Source organism: Heptranchias perlo, chromosome 13 (genome assembly GCF_035084215.1).
Source record: "Heptranchias perlo isolate sHepPer1 chromosome 13, sHepPer1.hap1, whole genome shotgun sequence".
Classification (NCBI taxonomy): domain Eukaryota; kingdom Metazoa; phylum Chordata; class Chondrichthyes; order Hexanchiformes; family Hexanchidae; genus Heptranchias; species Heptranchias perlo.
Window position 1 is genome coordinate 47494828 of NC_090337.1, and position 18069 is coordinate 47512896.

The 18069-nt window shown below is 45.0% G+C and overlaps 1 long non-coding RNA gene across 1 annotated transcript in view; it reads right to left on the reverse strand.

The window, feature by feature from the left end:
* The window catches only part of LOC137331081 (uncharacterized), a 59679-nt gene that overhangs the window by 25450 nt on the left and 16160 nt on the right, over positions 1-18069 (reverse strand). The gene's annotated exons all lie outside the window — the stretch shown is intronic.

Consider the following 18069-nt stretch of genomic DNA (forward strand, 5'->3'; position numbering starts at 1 on the left):
AAAGTAAACAGCGCAGCACCGCTGATTCCAGAGGGTCCAAAACCCAGTGAGAAAGCTGTTTTGTATGTCAGTCGTTTTGGAAGCAGCAGTGCCTCCCAGAGACGCAGAAGATTATTTTTGTAGCTGCCAACAGGCCGAGTGGTTCAACCCATCCGTACAGACCAGCGATGGGGTGTTATCGCCCAGTAGTGTTCTGGGGACCTTCCTCAGCTGGGGGTAGGGTACTGCAACCAGAAACAAAGCCACAGATTGTGACTCCGAGACTTCTGAACATTCACTGTTTCTTTGCTGTCCTCTTAATGCAAACTTCCCTGCAATGCAAATGGACCCTCAGGCAACATTGCAGAAGTGCTTTGCTGAAGTGGTTCTGCAATATAAATATGGATTACATATCACAAGGTTCTCCTAAAATGATCTGATAAGCACAACAAATGAAAGTGTTCTAAGGTGGTTCAAGTCTGCTGGTCAGGATATAATGAAAAATACCAGGCCCAGTCTGCCTTTGTACTCTGGTCTGCATTAGCACTGAACTTGCGTCATATCACATCACAAGGTTTGAAACTATTTAATATCTCGAGTTAGCAACAGTTGTTGTAACACAATGCAAGCATTATCAAAACATTTCTGTACAATCAGAACCACTTTCCTTCACCAACGATATTGCATCCAAATCTGTGCAGAATCAGTATAGAGCAGGAATACGGCTTTGCCAAGCAGGAAGCCCCTGACAAAGTGAGGAAATGTTACTACAGCCTTTACCTGATATTACGAAGGGTATTGTACAGACTCCAATCAGTTATAAAAAAAGCCAGTTATTACCAGTGTGTTTGCACAGTGATGTTTGTGACTACAGAACAAACATAGTGGTTGTGCAACATGCACTCCAGATATGGGTAAACTTCATTGAGATTCAACGCGATATCGCAAATCATTTACACAAAGATAATCAAATGCCTATAAAATAATTGAACCAAAGAAGGACCTATTTTAATTTATCTGCATTAATTTTAAATTAATAAAATGTCTCTTGTAGCTGTAGTAGATGGTACATGATGGTTTGCAGGAAGCAGAAATATGAATGAACTTGCATTTATATGGCGCCTTTCACGACCTCGGGACATCCCAAAGTGTTTTACAGCCAATGAAGTACTTTTGAAGTGTAGTCACTGTTGAAGTGTAGGAAACAAGGTAGACAATTTGCATACAGCAAGGTCTCACAAACAGCAATGTGATAATGACCAGATAATCTGTTTCAGTAATGTTAATTGAGGGATAAATTTTGGCCAGGACACCAGGAGAACTCCCTTGCTCTGCTTCGAGATAGTGCCATGGAATCTTTTACGTGCACCTGAGAGGGCAGTCGGGGCCTCTGCTTAACATCTCATCCGAAAGACTGCACCTCCAACTGTGCAGCACTCCCTCAGTACTGCACCGGAGGGTCAGCCTAGATTTTGTTCTCAAGTCTCTGGTGTGGGGCTTGATCCCACAACCTTGTGACTCAGAGATGAAAGCGCTACCAACTGAGCCATGGTTAACACCTACAAATAAATTTTACTCTACTTTATACCAGCATTGGAAAGTGCTCTATCATCTGAAATAAGATAGGACTCCACTCAGCCACCCTAGACAGTTCTTTTATAAGAGTTTGGCGATGAATAATGCTACAAAGAAAGCTACATTTTAAAGAGCCTATAGGAATGGAATTCCCTAGAAATGCCACATTTAAAAATGTCAATTTGGGGAGGAATGGAACTTCCCTTTTACCAAGGATCAATAATGACCATTACACTTCAGTGTTCTTTCCATCATTATAGATACTAAAATACAAAGTAGTACAGGCTACATTTATATATCCCATTCTGAACTGCATTCCCCAAAATAAACCCAACTGTCCTGCATCCAGTGCTATGTTACTTAATTGGTAGAGATGGATAGTTCAACCCGTGGAGGGCACAGTGACCCTTTTTAATCAACTCAGTAGTGTTGAAAGAAACATTGCCTGTTTTCCCTCCCAAAGATGACTTCCCCAAAAATGCTAAAGTTTGCCCCCTGGAGGAAATGAAAGTATGAATGTTCGGAGGCTGGAATTGAAACGCAGATTTCCTCATCAGCCATAAGATACTCTATATTGCAGCACCTAAGTCACACACAGAATGATTTTAGACGAGCTAATTTTTCATAGAGTATAAATGAATCCTTTAAAACATATAAGTTCCAGGACCAAGGAGTTTACATTAGGAAACTTGGGAACTGCGCAATAAGGAAAAATTTATATTTGCTGCTGTAATTCCTAATAGTGGAACAGATTTTAAGTTATTATCTCTGATTTTAACCGAGCTCACCCAGCGGAAATGGGGCTGGTTCGGGTCGGATATACTTCAATAGAGTGTAAAATGGGGCGGGGTGTGGAACGGGTATCCGAGGGCTGTAAATTGGGTATCTGACCTGAAGCCACCGTTCCTGGATAGGTTAGGTTAAACTTGGGGCTAGAGATTGAAGTCTTCAGGTTTGTAAAAGCTAGATACCAAAGTCATTGGCAGGAATGGAAAGGTCCAATTTCTAGAGCTCAAAAGTACAAAGAATATACGATGATGATGTTTTATAATGTACAATCTATATAATTAAAAGTCTTGGATGTAACACGCACCCACCCATTGTGTCATGCAGTTCAAAGGAGTCTCACAACTAAAAATGTGGCCCGAGAGATGCACACCTCAAAAATGTCTCACCTCAGGGCGTCGCAGGGCAGGTTTTCCTTTTCAGTATCCGGGCACAAGAACTTGGTAGGATGGTAGTGCTTACTGCAAATTCAGGCACAAACTAACCCATAGAGCACAATGAAGACTGGGATTCAAACCCAGTGCCTTTGACTGGAAGCCCAACACTCTGCTAATGGCACTCTCGCTCCACAATATTTTTCATCAGGATAGAAAAGATAGTTGACAGTAGATGAACAGCACTGTAATATTAAGTAGCTGAATACATTTTACAGCCACTGAAAATACACCAGCAAACCCATCAAAATTTTAGCTGACATAAATTAAACTGGTACTGCATTTTATTAATATTTTTGTAAAAATAAATATTCCAAAAGTGTGACTGGAATAGCAACATTTTTAATACCTTTTCAGGAAAAATGAGTGAACCGAGAACTGAAAAGCAATGTGAATCAAGGTCATAAGTTTATGTTTGTACTTTGAAAATAGTTTTTTTTTTTAAAACTGTACTTTACAGTTGAAGCTAGTTTTTACAAACTCATGGCTCGATTTTAGCAGACCTGCGGGTTCCCAGCGGGTGGTCCTCCGGGAGCGTGGAAAACGCGGACGGCTAATTGCGTGCGCCCCCCGTGCGATCGCGGGATAATTGAACTGATTAAGCCCTGCTTCCGGGTTGTCCGCTCCCCAGCTGCGTGCCGGCGGGCTGCGCATGCGCACTACCGTCGACGCGATGTAGGAGCTCCACTTAAAGGGGCAGTCTCCCAAAGCCCCTCCTGCTGCAATCAGTAGGCAAGACATGATGGCTCAAACCAGGGGAAAGGCTGCGCCACGTTTTTCGGACCTCGCGCTGCAGCTGATGCTGGAGGGCGTGAGGAGGAGGAGGGACACGCTGTTCCCTGCGGATGGACGCAAGTGCCCTGCCGCCGCCACCAGGAAGGCATGGGCAGAGGTGGCGGCGGAGGTCAGCAGCAGGGCCAACACCCCCAGGACATGGGAGCAGTGCCGCAAGCGGTTCAATGACCTCACTAGGTCCGGCAAGGTGAGTACACCAACGCACCCTCCCACAGCCCGTCCCCACCATCACGCCAAACAGATCACAACCCCTCCTGCACAGCCACCACAGCGCTCCCGCAGCAATCCTCACAGCCACTCACTCACCATCCTCGCCATGCCCACAAGTACCCACTGTCCCTGTCCCCACCCGAACACTACCACACACCCCAATCCCCATGCAATGGGATGGGCATGTGGCACACGCATCCTCCCATCCATCTGCCCCACGCTCAACCCACCCACACCGATGCTCGATGCGTGTCACTATGCAATACGCACCCACTCACGCATCTGTGTTTTGCCTTGACAGGAGAAGAGAAGCAAGAACAACAGGGAAAGGGCACGCACCGGAGGTGGCCCGCCGCACGTGGTCGACCTGACAGACGCAGAGGTGGAGGCACTCGACCTCGCCGGCACGCCACATTGCCTGTCTGTCACAGATGGCGAGTCTGTCGCTGCAGAAACGGCCGGTAAGGGAAAGCTGACACTCAACACCCATGATCGCGAGTGACCGTATCATCACCTGCCATCAGGCGCACCGTAACGTTGGTGCACATGCCTCATAGTGCCCTCTGTTCTCTTGCAGGGCCGTCTGCGAGCGCTGTGATTGAGGAGGGCGATTCCTCAGAGGACATGGCGGTCTCTGAGGGTGCATCGTCACATCTGAGCCAACCATCCACCAGCGCAGAGACACGCATCTCGGTGGGTCCCCCTCGCCAACTAGTTGGGGTTGCACTTGGTGATTCACCGCGCACGAGTGAGCATGAGCAGACCCTGGTGGCAGGGGCAGCCGCGGAGGGTCCGCGTCGGTGGGAGCACTCATCTCCAGGCTCTGCTCAGCCGGACCCAGATGCTGAACCCAGAGGGCCACCAGTGAAAAGGAGAGTCGTCGAGGGGCACCAGCTAATTGCCGAGGTACTGGGAGAGGTGCCACGCGCATTGTCCACAATTGCGCAGGCGATGGAGGAGTCCAACTCCTGCATGCGGGCATTGGTGGCGCAGGCACAGGAGGGTACCGGCGACACAGTGTCACGGGTAGGTGCGGGAGCGTCTGCGGTGGATGACAGGCTGGCCTCCCTCGAGCGTCACGCACAGCTCCACATCGAGTCCGTGCAGGCCCTGACAACGGCTGTACGGATTCAGGGTGAGCAACATTCTGCCGCCATAAACAGGCTGACGGATACACTAGGGGTGGCCTGGAAAGGCCTCACACATGCCATCCAAACTGCCGTCCAGCAGGGTGGAAGGGGTGATGTGGGCCGAGGCCACGAGAGGGATGATGGTGACTGGGGACATGGAAGCGGGGACGCTTCTCAAGGTGCCCCCACGTCCCACCCGTTGCCCCCCTCTCAACCAGTACCCGCAATGGTGCCTCCTCTCCAGGTGGCCGAGTCTGCCCCTGCCCCGGCGCAGGAGGAGCAGTCTGTGGAGGTGCCCTCACGGGCACCGAAACCCAGGGGCCGTCCGCCCAAAGCATCTACCCAGTCAGGGCGAGAACAGGAGCAACCTGCCACTACCTCTGCTGGAGCCACAGGGGTAGCACCACGTAGGGGTACCCGCAAAAGAAATCCAAAGGCGTTATAAGCACAAAGGGAATGCACCAGGGTGTCTGTTAATTTGTACACTTTTTGTTTATAGTATTTCACATTGTACATATTAAACACTATCGTTCTCACCACTCCTGCCACCTCTCGTCCATTCTTCCGCGGCCTGTGCAATAGGTGCGTTCCGTGCAGCCCATCATGACGGCGAACACCTGCTGCCGCCCATTGGGCACACTGCTGTGGGTGCAGGAGTACTGGCAACACTCTTCAGTGGAGGGGGCTGGTATGGCCCCTCGCATGTGCAGGTGAGGAGATGCGAGCGCCTCGCACTGTCTGACTCTAGGAGAACCGTTGACGTATGAGTGCCTCCTTGGCCCGGCGAGCATCCCGGTGAGTCGTGTTTCGGCGCATGGGTCGTCCACCATCCTCTGGCGCGTCCTCCTCCTCCCCCTCCTCCTCCACCTCCTCCTCCTCGTCCTCATCGCCGTCCTCAATGTGGGTGGCGGGTGTGGATGAGGCCTCCTCCAGCGGCACCCCTCTCTGTTGGGCCATGTTGTGCAGGGCACAGCAGACAACTATGATTCGTCCCACTCTGAATGGTGTGTATTGGAGCGCTCCCCCAGAACAATCAAGGCACCTGAAGCGCATCTTGAGCAGCCCTATAGCCTGCTCAATTGTAGACCTGGTAGCAGTGTGGCTGTCATTGTACCGACGCTCCGGCTCGGTGATGGGGTTCCTCAGAGGGGTCATGAGCCACGTGTGTAGGGGATACCCCTTGTCGCCGAGGAGCCAGCCGTTGCCGGCGTTGGGTGCGTGGAGGATGGGCGGGACGGTGGACTCCCTGAGGACGAAGGCATCGTGGCAGCTGCCGGGGTATCTGGCACACACGTGTAGGAATCTCTGGCGGTGGTCACAGATGAGCTGGGCGTTCATGGAGTGATACCCCTTCCTGTTGATGAACAGCCCTGGTTCATGCGGAGGTGCCCGTATTGCGATGTGGGTGCAGTCGATTACACCCTGTACCCGTGGGAAGCCAGCCATGGCATGGAATCCAACCGCCCTCTCCATCTGGCTGCGCTCATCCATGGTGAAGTTGATGTAGTGCGAGGCCCTGCGGAACAACCCATCGGTGACCTGCCTTATGCACTTGTGTGCAGACGACTGACAGACCCCGGTGATGTCCCCGGTGGCACCCTGGAAGGATCCGGATGCGAAGAAGTTGAGGGCAGTGGTGACTTTGACGGCGACAGGTAAGAAGATGCTGCTTGGTCCATCAGGGAGCAGCTCGTCGTTAAGGAGGCTGCAGATGTTGGCGACTACCTGGCGATTGACTCTGAGCCGACGTATGCACTGCTCCTCGGAGAGGTCCATGAAGCTGAGCCTCGGTCTGTACACCCTGTGCTGAGGGTAGTGCCTCCTGCGACGCATCTCTCTCTGCGGTTGCCCTCCCTCCTGCTGTGCAGGTGGGTGTGCCACAGCACCGTGTTGGGGGGCTCCACGTCTCCGAGGCGGACGGCGTGGACTGCGAGGCTGCTGGGGCTGGTCATGCTGTTCGTCCTCCGAGGATGTCAACGCACCACCCATCTGGCAGGTGTTGGTCTGAGGGGTTGTGCAGGGTAGGTAGATGGTTCCTCGCACTGGGGCTGCGGTTTCACGTCGGTCTGTCCTCTGGCTTGGTGGGGGGTGGTGGAGGGCAGGGGTTGCCCTATGTGATGCGGTGGCCTCCTGTGTGGGTGAGGGCTCTCCCACCCGCTGTGGAGTGCACCTTGGCACCTGCCACAGGCTGCTGGCTGGAACACGACCGGTTGAAGGGAGACTGTTTCCCCCAGTGTGTGAAACACTCTGCCTTGAAGGTAAAATCCCACACTTCCTGTTTTGACAGCTGATTCAGCTCATTTAATGACCTCAACAAGCAAGGTAAGTACACTCAAGTGGAACCCCGCTGGCTTTAATTGCCTGCGGGATTCCCACCAGCGGGGGCCGCGCACGCAGCCCCGCACGTCAGCGCGGCACCCGGAAGTGGCCGGGATCTCAGCGTGATCTGCTCCCGCACGTGGAAATTGACATTTTGGAGCCCGCCCCGCCGATAACGCACAGGAAACCAGACGCTAAAATCGAGCCCATGGGGTTCAACAAAGCAGCTGCACTATCAGTAGTTTGTGTCATCGAGGATTCAGCTGCTTTTATGATTATAATTGGACTTTCAACAGGGCCATGGAATAATTTTTATTCCAATTGTGTGTTCTTTAACATTGTCACATATTGCAGGCATTAAATACACGAATACATCTGATAAATCTACATTAACTCTTGCTTGCCACCAGCGCATATCAGAAAATCACAGAGAATGCAGTTACGATTGGTGGTGGGTGAAATTCCTTACTGCCAGCATGTATTCAAAGAACTTAAGATTAGAGAGTCAGTTCTGATGTGTACAAGTCAGGATACCCAATAAAGAAAAGATCTGAATACTAAAAGTATAAAGCAATTTGTACATTGGTCAGATTTGATATCAAACACAGAAATTGTTGCTCATAAAATGTTATGCCTGGGTAGTACAGGGACACAGCGCTTTAAACTATCATGTTATTGAACAGATTTTAGGTGCCCAACCTCAGTCATGCCATCACAGGATATGCAGAGTGAATGTTGAACGTATTTCTTCAAGAGGTCCATGAAGAAAGGAAGAAAATCAGTGGACAGCTCGGTGCAAAATACTTTCATCCACCCCCTACCATAGAACCATAGAGGTTTACAGTACAGATGGAGGCCATTCAGCCCATCGTGTTGATGCCCATACTTTGTTAAAGAAATCCATAACTAATCCCACTGCCCCGCTCTTTCCCCATAGCCCTGTATCTTCTCTGCTTCAAGAAATTGACTTGAGAGTCACTTTAGCAAAGGCCTGACAAAAGTTCACTTGCTTGTCTTCTCAGCTGACCAATATCACCTTGGAGAAAGGAAAAAAGTGTAGAGTTTTAAAAAAGCATTTAAAAAAGTGTTATGATTTATTAATCCCTATTTTTAACTCCACCCTGCAAAGCATTTGGGGTTGTTTTTCCATACTAGAGGGCCATACAGAAATATACGATATTGTATGATTCTCTATAATGAGACAGAATGAAAATGCTCCACTGGAATTCCTTGCTTGAATAAAAATTATGCATGAAACAGACATGCGTTAATTATTTGCACCACAGACTTTCAGTCCAGGAATATTGTGTTGCCACATGCTTTGAAGTCTAATTGAGTCCAGGCTGACAACTTTTCCTTTGAGCTACCTTATACCTTAGTGTAGCACATATGTTACGATGTTAGTGTCATTTGGTTTTATGCTAAAACCTACCTGAAAGTTCCATTTCAGGCTCTCCTTAAGGAAATAACATAAGTTCGTCCCTTAGGTATCAGTTAATAGTTTGATGTTATCATTTTTTTCCTGAGGACACATCTCCTGATTTACTAAAAGAAAATGTCTCTTTTTCTGAAGAATTCTTCTTTATTTTAATTTAATAAATCTAATTTTAGAAGTCTCCAGATGCCACTGTTCGCTTATTTAAATTGATAATCTTCCTCCATACACTTACTCACATTGTACAATATGGCCCATAAAATTATTTTAATATCGTGCTATGGAACACCAGCATTTAAAACTGTAAACTGACACTCCAGCATGAAGCACTGCACTTGGTGCCGAGTTCGCACAAGGAATCATTTCACTTTTAAAATACATACCCTTTTCCTGACCAAGAGGTGTTGATAAATACAGTCGTGTGCAAGAATTGTATTTTCTTGTCCAATAGTGTATACACCTTAGTGAATGTGTATTCTGTATTTACATGATCGTGCTCAATTTCTGCTTTTCTTTCCAGGTTTACTTGCAGACTTGTCTCACTGTGAACAAGAATCTGCCTTCTTGCTTTTCTTGAGATGTGGAACAGTTTCCATGAAAGCGGAAAGAAACACGTTTTTTTTTCATGGATGTCCTGCATTGGAAGGACGCGATATATTGGCTCGCCAGGCCACTCACATCAGTACATTGATTTTGTTTGCCAATTAAGGGTTGAGTAGATTTGTGCTACTTAGCAGCAGATCACAAACATGCTCACCCCTTAGTTCGTACTGTAAAGGAATGCAGTGAGATGTCTGTGGTCAGAACTGTCCCACCTACTGGGCTGAAGGGAATTATTTGGAAGTGAGCAACATCTCAACAGAAAATAAAGAGCAAAAAAAAATTGAGCCAAAGTGCTGTGAATTAGAGGAATCAAACTTCAAAGTCCTCTGGGTTGTGTAGTACTAAATAATTGAATAGAAATTATGTGAGAGTTAGACTCCCTGATTTGAATTGAAGTATCTGGGCATAAAGGAGAAAATAGGAAATTATATTTAGTATGTGACGCAGCAATTGTGCATCATGATGCAAGCTCACAACCAGCTTCGATGTTTACCAGGTAGATACGGAAGACATGGAAAGAGACAGTGGCTCCTAGGATCCACAGCAATGAATGTCTCTGATTCCAATAGGATCACATAGATTGGGTCTTTTATATCGAAGACTGTCTTCAGTAGCAGGAGTACCATGCACCTGGCATCACTGCCAATCTCAGGTGTAAAAGTGCTTATCTTCCAGTTCTGCTGTATGGCTGTATGTAAAATTCAACTTACTTGAATATATAAAGCTCCTGAATTGTAATCATAATTATTAGCACTACCCTACATTCCCACCATTAGAAAGAAGTTAGCCCGGAATTTCCTGAAAACTTGCATCCTCTGCAGCTTGTGGCATTATTCCAGTGCAGTAATTCCAGGAAATTATGGCACAAGTGATTTACACTAGTTTAACACCATACCAAAATTTCCTGGGCCATTTGACTGCGCCGAGACCCTCGCTGAAACAGTTAATTATAATAACTCCGTTCTCCCCATTCAAAACAGCACAGATGGCGAATTTCCTTGATTCCTAGTTTTCTTGCCGCTTGCAGGCACGCTGATAAAGGAAGGCGACTGTAGGCACTAATACCCATAAGTTTTACCGATCAGCAAACTGTACTAAGCTTGGGAAAAGTAAGCACCTGCTGGTTTCATGCATTTCATTAAGCTTTAAACTTTAATAAATAACAAAAGGCAAACATTCAGGTAACCTTGCTCATAAAAGTCACACCTTTTGAGGAATATTGTTACAAATATTAATTACTGATATGGATTATTATTTACTAAGACTGTGCACCATGTTTATGTGGAATCTCCATACTCAAATTCCACACACAATATGGCCACTACAGAAGCAGGCTGACTTTGGGATACAATATCACATTTCTAATTACTCATCCATTGATTCCACTGAGAAGAGATCGGCCAAGTGGGAATAGCACTTTGAATGAGCTGTCAACCTCTTTGAAATATTTATAAACAAGATGGTCAACAAATAGATTACTGTCTGTCAAATAGAAATAACAGGAATGCAAATGGAAACAAAAATTCAACTCATTATTGGGGAGAATCGCAGAACAATCTCGTTTTGTCACTATAGATTACTCTATAATAGATATGACAAGGTTAGGCAGCACTTTCCAGGAATAGGAGTAGGCCATTCAGCCCCTCAAGCCTGCTCCACCATTCAATTAAATCATGTCTGATCTGCACCTCAACTCCATTTTTCCACCTTTGCTCCCTGGATACCCTTACCTATCAAGACTAACTATCTCAGTCTTGAAATCCCCAATTGTCCTGGCATCCACAGTCTTTTGAGGGAGAGTTCCAGATTTCTTCGACCGTTTGTGTGAAAAAGTGTCTTGAAAAAGTTTATTGTAGTCTGTTTTGCACTTAAATGTTTGGGTTTTAAACCCATTTTATAAAACAAAGCAAGACACAAGTACAAATAAAACCTCAGCCATGTGAGCCCTCCATCTTGATCTCCAATTCAAGGTTATAAGCTATTAGAATTATAGAATCACAGAAGTTTACAACATGGAAACAGGCCCTTCGGCCCAACATGTCCATGTCGCCCAGTTTATACCACTAAGCTAGTCCCAATTGCCTGCACTTGGCCCATATCCCTCTATACCCATCTTACCCATGTAACTGTCCAAATGCTTTTTAAAAGACAAAATTATACCTGCCTCCACTACTGCCTCTGGCAGCTCGTTCCAGACACTCACCACCCTTTGAGTGAAAAAATTGCCGCTCTGGACCCTTTTGTATCTCTCCCCTCTCACCTTAAATCTATGCCCCCTCATTAGAGACTCCCCTACCTTTGGGAAAAGATTTTGACTATCTACCTTATCTATGCCCCTCATTATTTTATAGACTTCTATAAGATCACCCCTTAACCTCCTACTCTCCAGAGAAAAAAGTCTCAGTCTATCCAACCTCTCCCTATAAGTCAAACTATCAAGTCCCGGTAGCATCCTAGTAAATCTTTTCTGCACTCTTTCTAGTTTAATAATATCCTTTCTATAATAGGGTGACCAGAACTGTACACAGTATTCCAAGTGTGGCCTTACTAATATCTTGTACAACTTCAACAAGACATCCCAATTCCTGTATTCAATGTTCTGACCAATGAAACCAAGCATGCTGAATGCCTTCTTCACCACCCTATCCACCTGTGACTCCACTTTCAAGGAGCTATGAACCTGTACTCCTAGATCTCTTTGTTCTATAACTCTCCCCAATGCCCTACCATTAACGGAGTAGGTCCTGGCCCGATTCGATCGACCAAAATGCATCACCTCACATTTATCTAAATTAAACTCCATCTGCCATTCATCGGCCCACTGGCCCAATTTATCAAGATCCCGTTGCAATCCTAGATAACCTTCTTCACTGTCCACAATGCCACCAATCTTGGTGTCATCTGCAAACTTACTAACCATGCCTCCTAAATTCTCATCAAAATCATTAATATAAATAACAAATAACAGCGGACCCAGCACCGATCCCTGAGGCACACCGCTGGTCACAGGCCTCCAGTCTGAAAAACAACCCTCTACAACCACCCTCTGTCTTCTGTCGTCAAGCCAATTTTGTATCCAATTGGCTACCTCACCTTGGATCCCGTGAGATTTAACCTTATGTAACAACCTACCATGCGGTACCTTGTCAAAGGCTTTGCTAAAGTCCATGTAGACCACGTCTACTGCACAGCCCTCATCTATCTTCTTGGTTACCCCTTCAAAAAACTCAATCAAATGCGTGAGACATGATTTTCCTCTCACAAAACCATGCTGACTGTTCCTAATCAGTCCCTGCCTCTCCAAATGCCCGTAGATCCTGTCTCTCAGAATACCCTCTAACAACTTGCCCACTACAGATGTCAGGCTCACCGGTCTGTAGTTCCCAGGCTTTTCCCTGCCTCCCTTCTTAAACAAAGGCACAACATTTGCTACCCTCCAATCTTCAGGCACCTCACCTGTAGCTGTCGATGATTCAAATATCTGTGCTAGGGGACCTGCAATTTCCTCCCTAACCTCCCATAACGTCCTGGGATACATTTCATCAGATCCCGGAGATTTATCTACCTTGATGCGCGTTAAGACTTCCAGCGCCTCCCTCTCTGTAATATGTACACTCCTCAAGACATCACTATTTATTTCCCCAAGTTCCCTAACATCCATGCCTTTCTCAACCGTAAATACCGATGTGAAATATTCATTTAGGATCTCACCCATCTCTTGTGGTTCCGCACATAGATGACCTTGTTGATCCTTAAGAGGCCCTACTCTCTCCGTGTTATTACGTGCAACATCGCATGAAGTATGTGTGCTCCATACCTTGTAGGCACAATTGCATTAATTTTGACACTATTAAGAGGGATATATTCTCACTGTTAGAGCCTTAGGGCAGCATGGAGTGTGATGTTTCTCATGATTTAAAAAACTTGGAGGGTGATGAAAAGATACATTCATGCTATATTCTATCCAAGGCAGAGTTTTTTTTTAAACTGAATTTTGTTGATGTCTGAAATAGTTCTATAATAGAGATGAAGATCATAATTTTGGGTAAATGTAAGGTCCAGATAAATGTAAAACAATGCAGTCTGAAGCAGGAAATCATATAAACCAGCGTACAGGTGTGAACAGTTTAAAAATAATTTAAGGATGGTTAGAAATCCCTCCTTTTCTTCACTACCTGATACCATGGTAAGACAAAAACAACTTGCATTTATATAGCGCCTTTAACATAGTAAAACGTCCCAAGGCAGGAGGATAATCAGACAAAAATTGACATTGAGCCAAAAGGAGGTGATATTAGGATAGGTGATTAAAAGCTTGGTGAATGAGATAGATTTTAAGGAGCATCTTAAAGGAGGAAAGAGGTGGAGAGATTTAGGGAGGGAATTCCAGAGCTTAGGGCCTAAACGGCTAAAGGCATGACTGCCAAAATTGGGGCAAAGGAAGTGGGGTTGCACAACAAGCCAGAGTTGGAAGAACGCAGAGAAAATTCTTACTGATTTAATAAAAGTTTCAATATTAGATACGATGAAAACTGAGGGGTTTTATTGAGCTCCTCAAGGAAGCAGGCAGTTGACACTTTTATGATTTTATACTTTTACAAAAGTTGGAAGGCAAATACACTTGTGCTGAAAGTGGAATATATTACCGTGTTAAACAATGAAGGGATGAATTGGTTTTTTGAGAATCAACTCTGTACAGTTATTCACAAAATTGTTTCAGAAGAAAGGAAGAAATATGTCCCTATTGCATGAATCGGTTTCTTTGAGAATGTTGAATCATTGGAAAATAATGGCTATGCTTGCTGCGGCGTATTCGAATCAGAAAACCTGGAAATTTTGGAGTAAGTCAGCAAGGGCAAGACTGACGTGCAAAACAGCAAAATTTATGGTGTACGTCGCCGATCCAGGTGATGCACGAAATTCTGGGCCAAGTTGTGTCACATATTCCCAGAGGCATAGGTCACTATTCTGGACATGAGGTGGCACATTATAAATTGCTCGATCTGCAGACGACTCTTCAAATCATATTTGACAGGCAATGAGAAAAAAAATAATTCAGTCAGTTAGCAACAAAGCTTAGTTTTTCTCCTGTAAAATTTTGTGTATTTCAAATATAAATGAGAAAAATGTGACAGCCCCACCTCCCATCATTACCACCGCCTGTACTTTTTATGTGAAAAATCAATGGATTTGTGAAGTGCATAACAACACATGCAATTGTGATGACCAACCACAAAACACATGCAAATATAAGTTAATGCTACTAATGCTCCAGTTCCTAAATGTTATGTCAGGTTTCTTTGCAAATCAGGTGCAAGTATTGCCAAGAGGATAGAAATAAAGCCCCTTATCTAATCGTCTGCATGGAAGAACGTGTCAGTGACTCACCGCTGTCACAAAACAATAAGCAGAACAGTTGAGTAACTAGTATGATAATACCACTTATAAAAGCAAAAAGGAACTGATTCTCAGTATCAAACAAACAATATATAGTAAACTCATTCAGCTGTAAGGATTTTTGGTGTTACACACACATTCACAGAAGGCACTGCTAGGATCCTGGGGTAGCCGTGCTCAAACATCCTCTGGGCTGCTCTCTTCTAGTCACCTTAGTTGGTGTCATTGCTACGAACCAAGACCTATTGGTGACCATTTTGTTGAAGGTAAATCTTCACTATCCATGATTTTTGCAGCTGCGTATACAAGAACCAGGAAGAGCATAACGTCTCTGTAGTTCGTGATGTTTTTGCACATTTAAATGTTAAATTCTTAAAGGATTGTATGAAACTTTTTCCTCAGTAAGTGCAAGGATCAAATCTCCTAGCTTCAGCAAAACAGACGTTTGAAAGAATTATTTAGAAATAAGGCACAGAGATGATTCCTACATCATGATGCAAAATAGCATCACGACACAAGCATGCAGACCAGTACAGGGGATGCCTAATCCAACAGCAGATTGCAAAACTCATGAAGATCTGGGTCAGCAATGCTGTCAGGACCTTCGATGTTGGGTCATTTCTATTTGAGAGTGCTACTAACATCAGAGGAACTGTGTGCCAGTTATTGATGGGACTCTCTCAATGTAAAAATACCCAAACATATACCTAAATAAGTCGAACACTCCAGTCCAACTATACATTCAGTACCAGACGGCTTTGTATTTGACTAAACTCCACTCCCTGTGGGCACTTCTGAACTCCTTGCGACCACAACAAACAAAATCAGCACAAATAACGCAATGTGCACTTGAAGACTTTAAAAGGATTTTAGCATAGCTAGTGGGACCACATCGATATCTGGTGCATTCAGAACAAGACAGAACCATTCTGACTTCTGGCCGCAGTAGCAAGTATAACCAAGATTTCCTAAACCAGCCTTCTTTTGAACGGTAATCTTACAGTCAGATGTTAACAAACCACTTTAAGAGACTCCATGTTATTTATAGGCTTTTATGGGTGCATATAATGAGGTCAGTGATTAGCACAGGAATTCTACTATTGCATATTTCCAGTCTTTGAGGTCATATATCATCAAACGCCAACATTTGATTTGCTCAACACAGCAGTAACAGTAGAAAAACAATATTACAATAATGGAGTGTAATTATTTTCAGTACAGACGCTGAAGATTAGGACTTTGAAATACTGTAAATCTGAGCGGTTCCAATCTTCATTTCAATTTGTGATTACGCTAGAGCATTTTAATAATGTCCTGGAGTGTGCTCTGTGAAACTGTATTCCAGCCAGGAGTCAGGGGAGAAAAATGCCAGAAAAAAAGACTTTACATTTGTTTGCAGAAAGCGTAAACAACATCATAAAGCATTCCGGAAAAATGAATCTGGGTAATGATGTATTCATGTAGTTAGTGAAACGTGGCCATTCTATCAGCATGGTGTAAGGTAACATCTGCTGCAGTTTGTCTTACTGTTCTAGACTGGATGATTCAATATCTTTCCCAATCAGGAGGGGAATACACTATTCTGGAGATGCCACTTTTCATAAAAGTGGTACTTTGTTAGGAATAATTATATTGGACAAAATCCACAAGCAGATTGTTGTGAATTGTTACAAACAAGCTCTTCTGCTTCCCGCTGTGCCGTGATTCTTAAAGATTTAAGCAGTTGTGGCAAGGAATTGCCCCTATCGCCAGGTTGCTTAAGCTATACATCTCCAGGTTGTCTGACGCAGGCTCGTTGTATGCTCCAATACTTCATCATTCTACAAGTCCTTTCACTATTCCACTTCGATGTATTGTGCCTTTTTATCACACGTGCTGCATTTTCAGAGTATACATAAAATGATCTTTAGTCGGAAAGTGCTGTGCATGCTCACTTACAAAAATATCTGATATTGTAATAGCTATAGCAAATCACAGAAGTTATTGGCCTGATAGTAAGGTATGGCTTGGGGTGACTAAAAGATGAAATATTTGCTAAGATTGCTTTGCTTTTTGTTAAATTCTACAGAAATCTGTTGTCCATTGTGTCTTTGTTGACAACTCTTACAGGATATGTAGAACCATATGAATTCATGTATAAATTAAAACATCCATTGTAACAACCAATTCTCAGGTGGATTGGTACTTTTCTAAGCCATTAAACTTACTTGGAGGAAACAGCAGGAAACTGCTTTAAATGGTTTGTATAGAGGTAATTTCTGAGTGGAAACTGTAATTGTCAACCATTTTGCAGCAAATTAAGTGACTCTCCCAACTATGGGCTGGGCTGTTAGCCATTTGACTGTATCAATTGGCCATTTTAAAAAGATTTGGGAAGAATCTTGGACAGAAGACCGAAAATATAATTCGGGCAAGGCTGATGCCCATTTTTGAATGCAACAGCAATGGTTTCAGATTTTTTAAAAATGAATGATATAAAACAGCAGAAAAAAATGATTGTTTTATTAGACTGCCAGAAATGTAGCCAAATTAAATAATTTTTTCTAGAAATGATTATACTGATTTTACTTAAATACTTGTTAATTTCCCACAGCATTGTTCATAGAGTTCAGTCCTAGGGTGTAACCTGGTTTGATCAGTGAGATCAAGTTCTCTAAGCTGCAAAGGTTGGGGCTTTGTGTGAATGAGGCACCCACTGAGAAGGGAAAGAGTGTGCCACTGATTTACTAGCTTTTCAAAGTCATGTTCTGTATTTGGTTCTGTTTCTGGACATGATCTTCTTGTTGAATTTCTACTGGCTGGAAGCTATGAAGCTTCACCACCAGCGCACAGTGGCTGCAGTGTGTACCATCCACAGGATGCACTGCAGCAACTCACCAAGGCTTCTTCGACAGCACCTCCCAAACCTGCAACCTCTACCACCTGGAAGGACAAGAGCAGCAGGCACATGGGAACAACACCATCTGCACATTCCCCTCCAAGTCACACACCATCCCGACTTGGAAATATATCGTCGTCCCTTCATCGCCGCTGGGTCAAAATCCTGGAACTCCCTACCTAACAGCATTGTGGGAGAACCTTCACCACACGGACTGCAGTGGTTCAAGACGGCGGCTCACCACCACCTTCTCAAGGGCAATTAGGGATGGGCAATAAATGCTGGCCTCGCCAGCGATGCCCACATCCCATGAACGAATAAAAAAAAAGCAATCACTTTGAGAACTTAAGCTTCCAGTGACAGGGTGAGGCCAGGCCCGGGTTCAGGTGCAGCAGAGTCTGGAAATGGCAATTGGGCCAGGAGCAAGGAGTCAGGGTTAGGGGCCACAAGAGGAGTCAAGCCTCTGACGTGTTATGGGAGGGAGAGAAGGGCCTGCGTCTCTGGACCCTTGGTCCTAACACCAGTATT